Source organism: Ursus americanus, chromosome 3, assembly GCF_024610735.1.
Source record: "Ursus americanus isolate L20-20 chromosome 3, mUrsAme1.1.p, whole genome shotgun sequence".
Lineage (NCBI taxonomy): Eukaryota > Metazoa > Chordata > Mammalia > Carnivora > Ursidae > Ursus > Ursus americanus.
The window spans coordinates 52,561,383-52,576,761 of record NC_142129.1 but is presented as its reverse complement, the minus strand read 5'-3'; the positions used below and the strand labels follow the sequence as shown (position 1 = coordinate 52,576,761).

Below are 15,379 nucleotides of genomic sequence, written 5' to 3'. Positions count from 1 at the left end.
AATCATCAGACGTATGAAAACGCACATCAAAACTGGCACTTATAACTCTTATTTTTACTGCTTGTACTTCAGAAAGTGATAAGTGTCAGTTGAGCTACTGGCATTTAGGGCTGGAAAAAAAAATCCTGAAGTAATCCAATGGACCACATCCTATTTTTGTCAATACTGCAACCTCCGGACTTAAATAGGAAATGTCCAGAAGGCCCCAGTGTTACATTCAAGAACTGCATCCAGTTATTAATCTATTAAGCAAAACTGTTGGTCTAACTACCTCTGAGTAAAAGCCACAGGAAAGATGGCTAGGTGGTTTTCCACCTGGGTCCCGAGGTTGCTCTGTGGAAGTGCTTCCTCTTGTCATCTTTCAGCATTTACATTTTATTCTGTCTTTAGAGAGCTAGCTAATTTTCCTGTGCTTAGATTTCAAGTTTCTAGAGCTCAATGGCTGTCTCTCTTTAAGGTATAATGAAGCAAAGTTTGTCTCACAGAGTATCAATCAGGATAAGCTAAGCTATAATACAATAACAGACAACCCCCAAATCGCAATTACTTCACATCACAAAGGTTAATTGCTTACTCATAGAACACGTCCATCTCCAACTGACTGGGAATTTTGCTTCATGTTCTCATGCTGGGACCTTGTTGACAGATAAGCCACTATCTGGAACATTCTGGATGCTGTCTGAAGGGAAGCAAACTCTGCAGGGAGTCACACCAGCACTACTCTAGTCTGGAAGTGATGTGCTACTTCTTACATCTCTTTTGTAAGAACAAGTAACATGGCTTTATCCTGCCCTCCCACAAAAGGGCCCGGAAGTACAGTCCCAGCAGAGCAGAAAGCTAGAAATAGTAGCTCCTACTCACTGCTGGTGATACACAGCTGCTGTTCGTGGTTTGGAAAGGAAAAAAACAAGTTTCTTTTCAAGATTTTCTGTTCTTCTGACTCGTCTTTTGCATGCTCCTGCTTACGTGAGAACCATTTTAAATATTATAAAATGTGTATGTTAAAGGACATTTGGGAAACAGGAACACAGATTTTGAGATGTTGATGTTCTACCCTCCATTCATAGCCTAGTGTCCAACGTTCATTCTTTGATCCATGTATGTGACCGTGTAGAGGGTCATTGAACCGCAGGTAGACAACAGTGGGCAAGCTCACGGCAGTCATGTCATCACCCACGGAGGTGGCCGTGTGTGGGCGACGCAATCCCGCAGGCCACCACTACAGCGTGACAGGAAGTGTGAGGTGCTAGACACATAGAGGAAGGCCACTTAACCCAGGTGAAGTTTCAAGGAAAACTTCCTGGAGGATGTCGCATCTGGGCTGTGGCAGCGAAGAGGACTAATACCTTTGGCACATTTCCTTTCAGGCTTTTCCTCCTAAGCCTGGTTTGTTATTTTTGCACAATTGTAAGAACACTTTTAGCCAAGTTTGTATATTGCTTGGAAGTGAGGTAATGATGGTATATCAACTCAATAGAATATGCAGCTATCCAAGGGACAATTAGGAAATTGAAAGATAATATAGGAAATGTTATACAATGTTACGTGAAAACATTGGTTTAAAATTGCAACTTTCTTATTAAAATAAATAGATGAATTAGATCTAGAGGACAGCATAAAAACTGGAGATAACGAGACTTCTGGGTGGGATTGTGGGTCAAGTTGTATTTTGATGAATTTGTGTTGATGATGATGTTTGATCATATTGTTTGCTTTAACGTTAGACTATAAGGTGATACATGTACCACACACACAATATAGTCCTGTAAGTGTGTTCTCTGTCCCTGCCAGAGAAAAATCCAGAATCTATTTAGCTTAGGCATTTTTGTACTTTCACCTTTGTGCCACAGTTTGTGCATCTGTTAAGTGAATGTTTTTCTGTGCATCGTCTAGGATACAGGATTAGGATTTGAAACAAGGTTATAAATATCTTTTAAATGCTGATGGCTACAAATTTATAAATTTGGCTCTAGATGCATGTATATTCAACCTTTTACTCTGCATCTCTACTTTAATGTCTGATAAAAATTTGGAGCTCAACAAGTCCCAAACTGGACTCCTGGTTTCCACTCCTCTGCATAAACCTGCTCTACCTGCAGCCTTCCCCGTCTTGGTTGGGGCCAACTCTGTCCTTCCATCTGCTCAGGCAAAACCCTTGAATCCTTGACTCTTCTCCCTCAAAACCCTCATCCACTAGGTTAAGAAATCCTGTTGTCTCTACTTTCAAAGACATAATCTGACCACCTTTTCCCCCTTGCCCTGCTGTGCAGGCCACAAGCACCATCTCTTGTGGACTAGATACTGAAATAACTTCTAATAAATCTCACGGCATCTGTCTTTGCCCCCCTGTAGGCTATTCTCAGCTTTGCAACCAAAATTTTTGATAAATCTAAGTTATGTGATGTCAAGCTTCTGCCAAAAGCCCTCCAATGGCTCCCATGAAAGCCAGAATCCTTACAGTGATTCTAAATCACCCTCCTGTACCTTTCTGGATTCTTCTAGTCTTCCCTTCACTCACTCTTTCTCAGCCACAGTGGTCTCCTTTCTGTTTCTCGAACAAGCCAGCATAATTCTGCCTTAGAATATTGGCTTTAGCTCTTCCCTCCTTCTGGAACCCTTTTCCCCCTAAACATCTCCTTGACTAAGTCCATGCCATTGTCAAGTCTTTCCTCAAACCCCACCCCAGTGAGGGCTATACTGAGGACTTTTTTTATACTGCACTCTGTACTTCCTCCCTGCTCCCAACCCCTTATCACTTAACATATCGAATCTAACACAGTACATAATTCACATGTAATATTTCCTGTTTATTGTCTGTGGACATATACACTTCTGTAGGGTGGGGAATCTCTGTTTTATTCATGAATCATCTCAAGCATGTAGAGCACATAGTAGCTGTTCGATAAGTGCTGTCAATCAATGAATTAAGGAGTAGAGAGAATCTACGCATTTTCTGCAAAACTAACCATCGGCAAATCTTCAAATGGAGATACTGAAACAGAGATTTAGCTTAAAAATTTTTTCTAAAGGTGAAGCCAGAAAAGCTAAGCAAAAAACACTAGGTCTTTAGATTGCTACCTTTTAACTCAGAGAAATCCATATTACAACAATGTGTTTCTTCCAATAAGATGACAACATATGAACAAAATTCATACATGTGGAATTTTATGGTGTGAATACAAAAAACCTACGAGCTTGTGTTTTTACTTCTCAGTGTTTTATTGCCTTAGCCAGGATGTCAACTAACTATATAAATTTCAACATTAAGAGGTACAAATTAACTCACTAAAATATCTGTCAGAGCTTTCTGCATTAATCAAATTTGATGTATTGTAACCTACAGGGGAAAAATATTTGTGACAGAAACTCAAATATAATTGAATAAGCATAATATTAAAAAGCATGCACTTGAGTTATTATGCTTAAATGAAGAGAAAAAGAGCAGGAATGTGAAGTTCCTGTTGTACTTCGACACCGCTGTTTATTATTAATTTCCTACCCGTTGTGAAGAAATTTCCTACCTATTGTGTCCTACTTAAGAAAGACTTTAATCTAATTAGACACACTCAAGTTATATTTAAATATGTTTCGGGGTGCCTGGGTGGCTCAGTCAGTTAAGCATCTGCCTTCGGGTCAGCTCATGATCCCAGCGTCCTGGGATCGAGCCCCATGTCAGCCTCCTAGCTCAGCAGGGAGCCCGCCTCTCCCTCTGCCTCTGCCTCTTCCCTCTGCTTGTGCTCTCTCTCTCTCTCAAATAAATAAAATATTTTTTAAAATTAAAAAAAGAAAACCTGGCACAAAAGATTTTAAGGAGTTTTGCAGTGCATTATGAATGAAATTCTCCTTTGGCATTCTCTCAAGAACCTTCAGAAAATATTTTAGTTGCTTTCCATTTTACCTACCTATTTATTTACTTGCTTGTTTTACCATTGTATCGTTGAGTGTGACTACCTACACTGAACCATAGGGTGCCTCAGCTTGATGTAGGTTTTATCTGTGTATCATTCTATTCAGAAATTCAGACCCAGAGAGAAAAATCAAAATCCTTTGGCACCTGGAAAGGTGTCAAAAGCTTTAGTTAATTGGTCAGTTACTTTTTATTTTATAATAAATTATCTGGAAACTTTGTGGCTTCAACCCACGCTTATTATTTGCCATGAGTCTACGAGTTGGGTGGGAATTTCTTCCAGTCTGGGTTGGCTTGGCTTGGCCTAGTTCAAATAATAGCAGAATTCCCAACAGCCTCTGCTTGAGCTCTCTGTGCTCTTGTCCCATTGGCCAAACCGAGTCACCTGGCCAAGCCCAGAGTTAGTATGGAAGGTAAAATCCACCTCTTGATGGAAACTGCTGCAAATTCTTTTCAAAGGGGCTTGGATAGAGAGAGGGGAGTGATTTGTGACCATTCATGCAATCTGCCATTTTCAGTGAAAGAACATGGTAGTAGGGCAATGTAAGCTTATTAAAAGGTCTTGATACTTAATACTTAACTGCTATAAATTAAAAACTAGTTAACTAAAGGCTAGAAATGAGGTTTGGGGAGGTACGGAATGGAGAAGGTGGGGATTTTTTTCCTTTGTATCTGTATTTTATATCACTGTGGTAACAAACACCTGTTACCTTTATGATTTGTGAGATGGACTCTAGTAAAGTGTATCTATTAGTTCTCTAGTGCTTCTGTAATAAATCACAGATTTAGTGACATATAAAGCAAAACACATTCATTCTCTTAGAATTTCGGAGGTCAGAAGCCTAAATGAGTAGGTAGGACTCTGTTCTTTCTGGAAGTCCTGGGGGGAGTCCATTTGCTTGCCTTTTCTAGCTTCTAGAAGCTATCCACATTCCTCAGCTCATGACCCCATTTCACTCGGACCTCTGCCTCAGTCTCCTCTCCTTTTCTGACTCTGACCCTCCTGCCTCACTCTGATAAGAACCTGTGATTACATGGGGTCCATCAGATAAGCCAGGACAACCTCCCCATCACAAGATCCTTAATTTAATCACAACCCTAAAGTAACATAATCACATGTTCGGAGTTTAGGAAGTGGGTGTCTTTGGGGAGCCATACTTCAACCTGCCACAATGTGTTTATTAAATTAACTGATTGATTTTAAAGCCCCTCAGGGAATCTGATATTCAACCAGGTTAAGAAACCCTTGTCCCAAGGTGTTGCTCTTCTTCTCAGGGTGTCCACAGTATTAAGACCCATCTTCTCAGAAAATCATCCCACAATCTCTATATGGTCAGGCCTAAATGTCCATATATTACCACGTGAACCTCAGTGAAGCCGCATACTTAGATACAATAACGTTTCAGTTTGGTATTTATGTGGTTTTTGTTTTTCCACTAAGGGATTCATTGTGCTGTTTTTCTAGAATAACTGGACTTAACTGAGCTTGACCTCATGAAGGAGATCCCAGACCATATCTGTGGCTAACCCAGCACTAGACATACAGAGACTTGGCAAAGAGAACTAACCCTCACATTTGGTACACTATCATTGAGCACTGCTGCCATTCTCTTCTGACTGATCAGTACAGTCAAAAGTAGGTTTTCCCACAAATAGTTGGTGGCACTCTTGTATGTTTACTGAATACATGGCAGCATCCAAATCTTTTGCATGGAGGAGTCTCAAGGTAGTACATTCCGGTAAAGTGGACATGGAGACTTAAATAGAATAAACATAAGCACTCTTGGCTCCAGAAATAAGTTGATTGCCTTCAAATTCCATTTTTCTGTTTGCTCATTGTCATAAGCACGGCTGGGAAAGACTCAAACCACTATGGGAGTGCCAGCCTCTTAAGTGGAAGCCAAGAGTATCAATGTCCATCTCCTGGAGAAAGTACAAAATTTAAGACTGAGAAGGGGAATTTTTCTGGTCTGTGATTCACAATATTTTAATTGAAAAAATTACACAGATTAAGTATTCACACCTTTAACTGTGAAGAAAATCAAGTTTAGGACTAGCATGTAGTGCCACAGACTTTAAACAGAACTTCATATTGATGCTCCCGGGAGGGTCTTCATTGTGTCCTGTCATTGTATGTCTTAGACGTCCAACATTGACAATTTAACCAATGATCAGGGAGGGTAGACCAGATCCATGGGCACCTTGGTCTTGGACTTCCCAGCCTCCAGAACTGTGAGAAATAAATACTTGTTATTTAAGCCACTGAGTATATAGTTTATTACAGCAGCCCAAGCAGACTAAGATAGTCCCTATAGTCCTTAGAAGTTTTGCTCTACGTGGTCACTCTACCTGGAATGCCCTCTCTCTGATCTATGTGGAGCTGGCTCTTTCTTGGTATCCAGATCTCTGCTTGACTGTAACCTCCTGAGAAAGGCCTTCACTAATATCATCCATTCTAGAGGAACCGTCAAGACACACTCTAATTTTCCCTAATTTAACAATCTTCGTATTACTTGGTACTTGCTGATATTTTCCTTTTTTCAGACTTATGTGTCTATTTTTTTTGCCTTTCATACCCAATTATAATGTAAATTGAAGATAGCAAGGAGAGAATTTGTATATTTGGTTTACTACGATGTCTCCAATGCCTAGAAAAATGCTCAGAGCATAGCGAACACTCGAAAAATATTTTTCATATTAATGAAGAAAGCCAGAACCTCACACCACCATCCAAGGTAGCCAGCTATTGCTTCCTTTTTCCAACTTTAGAACACATGTTTTAAAGGTGTACATTATCTGAAGTCTTAAGGATTTATTTCAATAATCCATGGGATTCTAAAGTAGCAAGCAATATATTTTCTTTAACCATATATTTACTCTGAACTAGATTTCTCAGGACTGCATAATTCAGATCTTTTCAAGATTTGAATTACAGCCTGAATTTGAGTCACCCGTCTTATTTCTGCCAACTCAGCCTCTAATACTGCCTAAAAGAAACGGCTTGACTGGTTCAGTTGAATATGGAGTGGAATTGCCATACTAGAGTTCACAGCCTGTAGGCAGAGATTGCCAAGACCAAAGCTAGAGCTGGCCCAGCTGGGGCCATAGTTCCTCGCAACAAGGAGGAGCTGAGAGCCATCTCAGTAAGATAGTGTTGGAGAGCACTTTTTTTTGGATTTGAGCTGGTGTTAGGTGATTTGGGGGAGGGGAGGGCTCAAGGAAGTTGGGCTTTGTGGGGGGGATTGGATGCTCTCTGGAAGTGGAGGTAATTCTATGATTGGGTATCTTTTTTTTTTATTTAAGATTTTTTTTATTCATTTGACAGAGATAGAGACAGCCAGCGAGAGAGGGAACACAAGCAGGGGGGGTGGGAGAGGAAGAAGTAGGTTCCTAGCAGAGGAGCCTGATGTGGGGCTCAAACCCAGAACGCCGGGATCACGCCCTGAGCCGAAGGCAGACGCTTAACGACTGCGCCACCCAGGCGCCCCATATGACTGGGTATGTTAAATCATATCTAGGATAAGGGAAGACTAGAATGAGGTTAAGGCTGTAATTGTTATAGAAGCAGCAGTGACTCGTATTAACTGGGAAAGGGGACATGTGGCATTTTGTGTTTCACATTGTGACCTCATTTTCATCTGTGCTTAGATAAGATTATGGAATTTATTTTTGTTTTCTGGGTTTTGTGTGTGTGTGTGTGTGTGGTTTTTTGGTGTCACTTTATCACAATCAAAGAGTGACCCTATCAGGTTTTAAAGTTCTGGGAGATTCTGAGAACACCATGACCTAGCTATGAATGCCAGGTCAGCTACTAACCACACAGAGACCGAGCTGTTAGGCCAGATCCCCAAGTCAGGGGTTGCTTTTCTCATTTTCACCAGCCCTGTGAGAGATGACTGCACCCCTACCCCTCCAGGACTAGCCCACATGTGATTCTGTTTAGCTTTTTTCCACTCATAGGCTTGTGTAGCAATACAGCTTCCACCCCCCAAATGCTGCACAAGCTGTTATAACTTGCCCTGGAAAGACCTAATCCTCTCTCCTCCAAATGTAGCTGTAGGTGTGGTAGGTCCCTGAGATTTCCTCTCTTAGAGAAGGCTGCAGCTGCCTTGGAGCGGGAGTGTAAGGATCTGGGCTAAGATAGTGACAGTGTGGATGTGGAGAAATGGGAGTCTAAGATGTTGAAGAGGTCACATTCATCAGATCCTCAGAAAGAAGAACTGAGGATTCAGACGCTGGCGGCTTAGGAGACTGAGTATTAGTGATGTTGTCAGTGAAGATGGAGCCTATTAGTCCACAGGGGGTATTGGGGGTGAGGAGATAATTTCTGTTTGGGACATATTCTGTTGAGGGGCTCAAGGGAGAGATGACCTGTAGGCAGTGGAGTACAGGATGAAATGGAGAGGGTTAGCTCTGTACCTCATCAACACGGAGCAAGCAGGGAAGCACCTTAGATAACAAAGGACAACACAGAATGAGAAGAGAAGGGCTCCTGAATAAAGACGCAAACTGGAAAAGAAGCAACTGGAAAAATGAAAAAGTATGACAAGTTTATCCAATGTCAAAATCAAAGTTAAGAAAGGGCTAATAAATGCATGGTATAAAAAAAATCAAGGACATCTCAGAAGTCAAAAACTGTGACTACTCAGTAAATAGTGCCCACTGTCACTCATTTGTTTATTCAAGAACTATTTATTGAGCACTAAGTGCCAATAATTATTCAGATCCCGGAAATAAAACAATGGGGAGGGGGGAGAAATAGAGACAAAAATCTCTGCCCCCATAAAGCTTATATTACAGTGGGGAAAACAAATAATAAAATGAACAACTAAAGTAAATGAGATTTAGAAGGTAATAAGTATTTTGAAGAAAAATAAGACCAAGTGGGAGAATGGTCTAAGCTGGAGGTATGGGAGGGAGGGAGGTTTTCAGTTTTAGATAGGGTGTTCCTCAACTATGAAGTGAGCTTTGCAAAATGACTTAAAGTACATGAATGATGAAGCAATACAGTTACCTTGTCAGGACATTCTAGACAGCAAGAAAGCTCTCATTGCTACTGTTAGCTAGACCAAGAAGAGAAGAATAGCCTTGCCTGGTGCCTTACACACAGTAGGTGCTCAGTATGTGTGCAATGAATTAGCATAGCAGATATTCAAAAACGTATCAAGTCATTGACTGATTCTAGAATCTCAATATATGGGCATGACAATAGATTGATTTGGAAAAAAAATAAAAAATATTTAGTAATACCTTATTGATAAAATATACATTTAAGGGTTGCAACTTCACAACTTAAGAGATCTCATTTTGTCTTCTTTCTTTTTTCCAAGAGTAGGTATCAAAGAGATAACTTATGCAATAAATATTTGAAGGATTAGAATGTGGGTGTTTGGGCCAACTGGTTTGGGTTTTTGTAGGGGCTGATGTTTTGTTGTCCTTTTGCTTCTGTCCATTGTCTCATCAAAAAGGAACTTCTTATATAAACATTACAGTCTTGTTCTGATTGACAAACAGCAGTACGCGATGATTTCTTATGGCTAAGGTATCTGATATAAAACAGATCTCTATACACATGTACGCACACAATTCATAACAAGGCTCTGTGTTAAAAGTTAAATGTGTCTTGATTTTTGAGAAGTGATATATTTGCCTTTCTGCCAGTGCCACGAAGAGTTCATAAATGATGGAAGTACTTTGGCTCTCAGCAAGATGCTATTTCTTTGCAATGTTACCTCTTTGGGGAACAAATATGAAAAATAAAACGTGTCATTTTACATGATACAGAGTCTTTTTATAGTCACTGTCCTGGCTTTAAAAGTGAATGGGACAAATCATAAAAAGACATATTGTAGGTGCAGGTTCTCTGTTAAATTTAGATACTCTAATGGAGGTTACAACTCGGTGAGTCTTTTCTGCGTCCCTTATTTCTTCCGTTCCTTATCCGTGGGCAGAGTGACCTGGTAATAAAGCACTGAACCGTGAGTAGGATGATTGATGTTTGGCTGGCGGCCTTTCTCAGCTCCTGTCTCTTGGAGATGATAACTTTCCTACCAACTTACTCCACAGGAATGTTGTTAATATCCATCAGATCGAGCCCTGGGAATTTAAGAGAGGCAGATATGTACATGTATGGCTTTCAAGACAATTTGCCAAATTTTCAGAGAACACAGTCATGATGATCAATTTTATATATATGTGTGTGTGTTTTTTCAGTCTTAGAAGCCGATGCTTAAAAAATTAATAGAACCACATTGTGATTACTTCACATCCACTAGAATGGCTATAATAAAAGAGACAAACAATAACAAGTGTTGGTAAGGATGTGGAGAAATTGGAGCCCTCATACATTGCAGTTGAGAATAAAATGGCACAGTCGTTATAGAACACAGTTTGGCAGTTCTTCAAAAAGTTAAACATAGAGTTACCATATGACCCAGAAATTCCATGCCTCCATATCTACCCAAAAGAATTGAAAACATATGTCCACCAAAACTCATAAACAAATTTTCATAGCATTATTCATAAGAGCCAAAAAGCCAAAACAACACAAATGTCCATCAGCTGATGGATGAATGGTTAAATAAAATGCATTAAATCCATACAGTGAATTAATATTCAGCCACAGAAAGGAATAAAGTACTGATAAATGTTATAACGTGGATGACCCTTGAAAAGCATGCTAAGTGAAAGGAGCCAAGTATGAAAGTCCAGATATTGCTTGATTCCTTTTATGTGAAATGTCCAGAATAAGTAAGTCCACAGAAACAAGCAAACAAAGATTAATGGCTGCCTAGGACTGGGGAATTTGTGGGTAAATGGGGGAGTGACTGCTAATGGTTATGGGATTTTTTTTTTATGGGTGGTAAAAATGTACTGAAATTAGATAGTGGTGATGTATGTATAACTTTGTGAATACACTAAAAAGTCATTGGATTGTACACTTCAAAAGGATGAATCTTATGGCATGTGAATTGTATCTCAAAGTTATTTTTTAAATATTTACATCAAGGACTTGAAATATGCATATCAGATGATATGAAGGGATTGTTGTTAATTTTTGATATACTATTTTTTAACACAAACTTTAATTTTTGGTATAATATTGTAATTTTTAAAACAGGTTTTACGAAAATGATCATTAAATATTTACGAATAAATTTTTAAATAATTAGTTGCAGGAGCACCAGGGTGGCTCAGTCAGTTGAGCATCCAACTCTTGATTTTGGCTTGGGTCATGATCTCAGGGTCGTGGGATCGAGCCCCGCCTAAGCTTTGTGCTCAGCATGGAGTCTGCTTGTCCCTCTCCCTCTGTTCCTCCTCCTGCTCTGTCTCAAATAAGTAAATAAAATCTTTTTTAAAAATTAGTTGCAAACACATATTGCTAAGGTAATACCCTGTTGCTGGATTTCCATCACGTGAACATGGTGTTTGTGGACTCTAAATCCCAGATTAGTGTTATGATTTTAAGAAAATTACTTAGCTGCTACAAGACTTAGTTTCCTCTTCTATAAAGCAGAAATTGTTGGGGCGGCGGTGCCTCAGTCTTCTAAGTGTCTGACTCTTGATTTCGGCTCAGGTGATGATCTCAGGGTCATGAGATCAAGGCCCACCTTGGGCTCTGCAGTCAGCAGAGAGTCTGGTTGAGATTCTCTCTCTCCCTCTTCCTCTGCCTCCCCCAACCCCATTCTCTCTCACTCTCTCTCTTTCTTTCTCTCAAATAAATAAACCTAAAAAAAAAAAAAAAAGCAGAAATTGTTGTAAGGACTATAAACTCCAAGGGCAGTTGTGAAAGCCAGTAGACAACTAAGAAATGATAGTTGCTATTTGTAGGACAGGGGTGGAGAGGGTGGTTAACTTCATTACATTGATTCTTACACACAGTTCTTTTCTCCATTTTAGCAACTCTGAAATTAGGATGCACATACTAATCAATGGCATATCATAGCTTAATTGGAAATATTTTTCTTTCTTAGTGGTATGTAAAATAAGCATCTTATACACAATAGCTACTTATACTCTATGAAATAACAGTATTGCTGGTACTATAATCACTCCCCTTACTGTGGAGACATAGACGGTTTTCATTTACTGTCCTTTTAGCCAGATGTTCTTCCTGACACACTTGATCCTCAAAGAATATAATTTGTTTCTTCTATCTTTGCCCCTCCCCCATTTCTTGTCTCTTGTTGTCCTCATTTATTACTCCTTGATCCAACAATAACCATTAGCGTGACTATAAGCAATTAATTTAAACTTCTTCAAAACAGGTAAATATGTGAGATGAATGTGTTCATCCTTTCACAATGTATACATACATATACATACCATCATGTCTTTCTACTTTCAGTATCTTATAGTTTTGTCAATTATATCTCAGTAAAGCTGAAAAAATTTGCTTAAAACCACAAAAATAATAAATAAAAAGATAACAGATCACTAAATGCAAAAAAGATGTTCTTTTAGAAAAGAGGTCATAGCTTGAAAAATTATCTTCCTCAAAAAATATTTATATATAATATAAATTTTAAATGCACAAATTAGTCTTTATTTTCCAAGGAAAAAGAAACAATTCAAATTGTAATTCAAATAAAATCCTTCCTACTTAAAGACAAAAATGATGTCTTCCATCTTCGTTTCCTTACTATCTATAAAATGAGGATGGGGTAGCTCTACTCCAATGAGTTTATGTTCTAGGCAGTGTTCTAGGCAATGGGATATAGCAGTGAACTGTAGACACCCAATGATTTAGGCATGGGAAGCCTACATTCTAGGGACATGGAGGGAGAAGAGCCGTCCATAGACAATTCCTGTGTCAAGTAGTTATATGCATTATAAAAATAATTGAATAAAGTGGTGAGAGTGTAATGAGTTATTTTTTTATGGATGTTCAGGGAAGCCTTCTCTGATTAGGCAACATTTGGGTAAAATTAGTAAGGTGATTAAATAATCGTGATGAAAATATTCTGTAAACTATAAAGGTAAAGAAGTACTTTCTCTCAACATGCTATAAAATCATCAGTGTTCTGGGTTAGGCCCTAAAAAAGCACTCAGCCCAATGTCTCTGTCATTATGAAGTTCATGGGCTTGTCTGGGAGACAGATATGGAAACAGTGACGCTTTGCCGTCTGATAACTACTAAAGTAGAAAAGTCTAACATTTTGGAAACTTACAGGAAGCAGACCATAGCAGAAGGCTTCATGGAGACAATCCCTTTGGGTCCCCTACCTCCTCAGGAGCTTTGTACTATCACTTTGCTATTGCTCAATAAACTGCTTTGCTGCCCACCATTATGTCTGGTCTACTTCTTTATTCTTCGAAGTGGTGAGACCAAGAACCATGGGCACTGAAGGAGAAAAAATCCTGCAACATTTATGGGGGCTCGTCAAGGATCTCCGCCATCATTAAGGACAATTAACCAATAAAGGTCAAACTCCAAATGGTGGTTCAAATAGAGCCTCACTTGAAGGTCAGTACCAAACATCTACAGGGGACCCCTTGATCGGGATGAGAGGAACACTGACTGCTGTCCCATCCAACGCCCCTGACCAGCAGGGAGTAGCTACGATGGGTCATCGATCGCCCTTCTTCCCTAACAGCAGTTAGGGTTACCTCTTCAAGGGGGGGAAATGATGAAGGATCATTGGAAGGCAGGCAGGCAGGGGCAAGGGGCCCCCACTCTAAGAGGAAATCACCCTTAAAAGGATCTTACACCACCCTGGAAGGGGTCCTCCACCCTTTCCCAGATGATAGATAGGTGACAAAAACATGATTGGATGACAAGAGGGTTAATCAGATTAAAACAGCCCCCTAACAAGCCCATAAAAACCGCTAGACTTAGAAACTCCTGGGGCAACCCCATCGTGTCCCCTCCCTCCTTGGGAGCTTTGTATTATCACTTTGCTATCACTCAATAAACCCTGTTTTGCTGCCAAAAAGAAAAGAAAAGAAAGTTTCATGGATGAAATACCGTTTGAGTCATACCTTTACTAAAAATATGTTTTTAGAGAAAGTTCCTGTTACACAGAAAAGCACACCAGAAAGAAAACAACACCTCCATCACCTCTTTTTAGTTTCATTTTGTCCTTTCACATGCGAAAAGAAGAAAAGCCTTTTGCTTCTTACCTCTAGGATTGGCAAACATCTGTAAAAGGCAAGATAGTAAATATCTCAGGCTTTGTGGTAGAGATCTATGAGCTGGAAGAACACAAGGTAGAAACTTGGACAGAGGTGTACCTACAGGACTCCTTCACACCACTAGCCTGCATTTCTCCTAATACCAGCTTATTTGGTGCTGTGTCCTCATTAATTTGAAAACAGATCCACATGCTGCCAGATACTGACCCGGAATCAGGCAACACCTTGTACATCCTCCCCCACAGGTGCATCCTCAAGTTCCTCCAATGGTTTATCACGGTTTCCCGAGCCGGAGTTCCTGTCTGAGTCTCTGGAGGAGTGTGGTCCGCACCACCCCTGCTGTCTGTGTGGCTCTGGGCATCTCTGTGCAACACTGACTCTCAGCACTGCCGGTGGTAGATGAGAAAGGGCGTGTGGCGGACATCTCCGTGTTTGATGTTACCAATCTGGCAGCAGGAAAGACCTCCAACAACCTAGATGTGTCTGTGACCGAAGCCCTGCCACATGGATCCCGTCACTGTAAGGGTGTCCTCAAGGGCTCCCTGCATGAGACTCTGGAGGCCAGCAGCAGCAGCAGGCTGGTGGAAGCAGGGCTTGGCCGACTTGTCACGGGAGATGAGAATGATGTGGTCAAGGGGACTGTACCACTGCCTGATATCCTGCGGGCCCAGTGCTCACAGGAGGAGAGAAGCCCTGAGCTGGGGAAGGGCTCAGGCAGCACCAGGGGATATGCCCCACTTCCTGTCTGCCCAAAGTTCTGGGAACCACAGATGAAACCTTGAGAGAATTGTGACTCTGTTCGCTGCTCAGGAGCCAGGGAGGGTGTGGGGGGAGGAAGGAGAATGGATTTTTAGCTGTCCTCATCCTCACACATACAGCCTAGCCCATCCTAGCCCCTGCCCTCTCCGATGTAGCCCCCTTCCTGGGTGAATGATGGGCTGTGTGCCTCTCAGGCCAATTCTGATCTCTGAGAGATCCCCAGCCCTCACCCAGCCTTTGCCTCTGTCTCTGCCCCTAACTCCACCCTAAGATAATAGCACAACAACACTCTTCCTAAAGATTTTTTTATTTATCCTGTTTCATGCTGTATGGAGGAGGCTGAGGCCATTTAGTGACATCTCTTCCCACAATGGGAGTGGGGAGATTATGGGGAGGTGGGCCTTTGGGTTCCTGTGCTCTGTGCGTATGAAGGGAGATGGGGGTCAGGTGGAGGAGGAGGGCAGAGTGATTAGCTGAGGTTATTGCTTTTCATGGCAGACCTAATTAAAATGACAGGAACCTCTTCATGGTAAAACAAAAAAGAAACAAAAAGTGAAAAGTGTGGTGCATGTCCAATTT

General features: G+C 40.7%; 1 pseudogene; it reads left to right on the top strand.

Annotated features, from left to right (window-relative positions):
• The first annotated feature begins 1,163 nt into the window (after positions 1-1,163).
• On the top strand, positions 1,164-14,738 carry LOC123788682 (5'-AMP-activated protein kinase subunit gamma-1 pseudogene; annotated as a pseudogene).
• Positions 14,739-15,379: the final 641 nt, after the last annotated feature.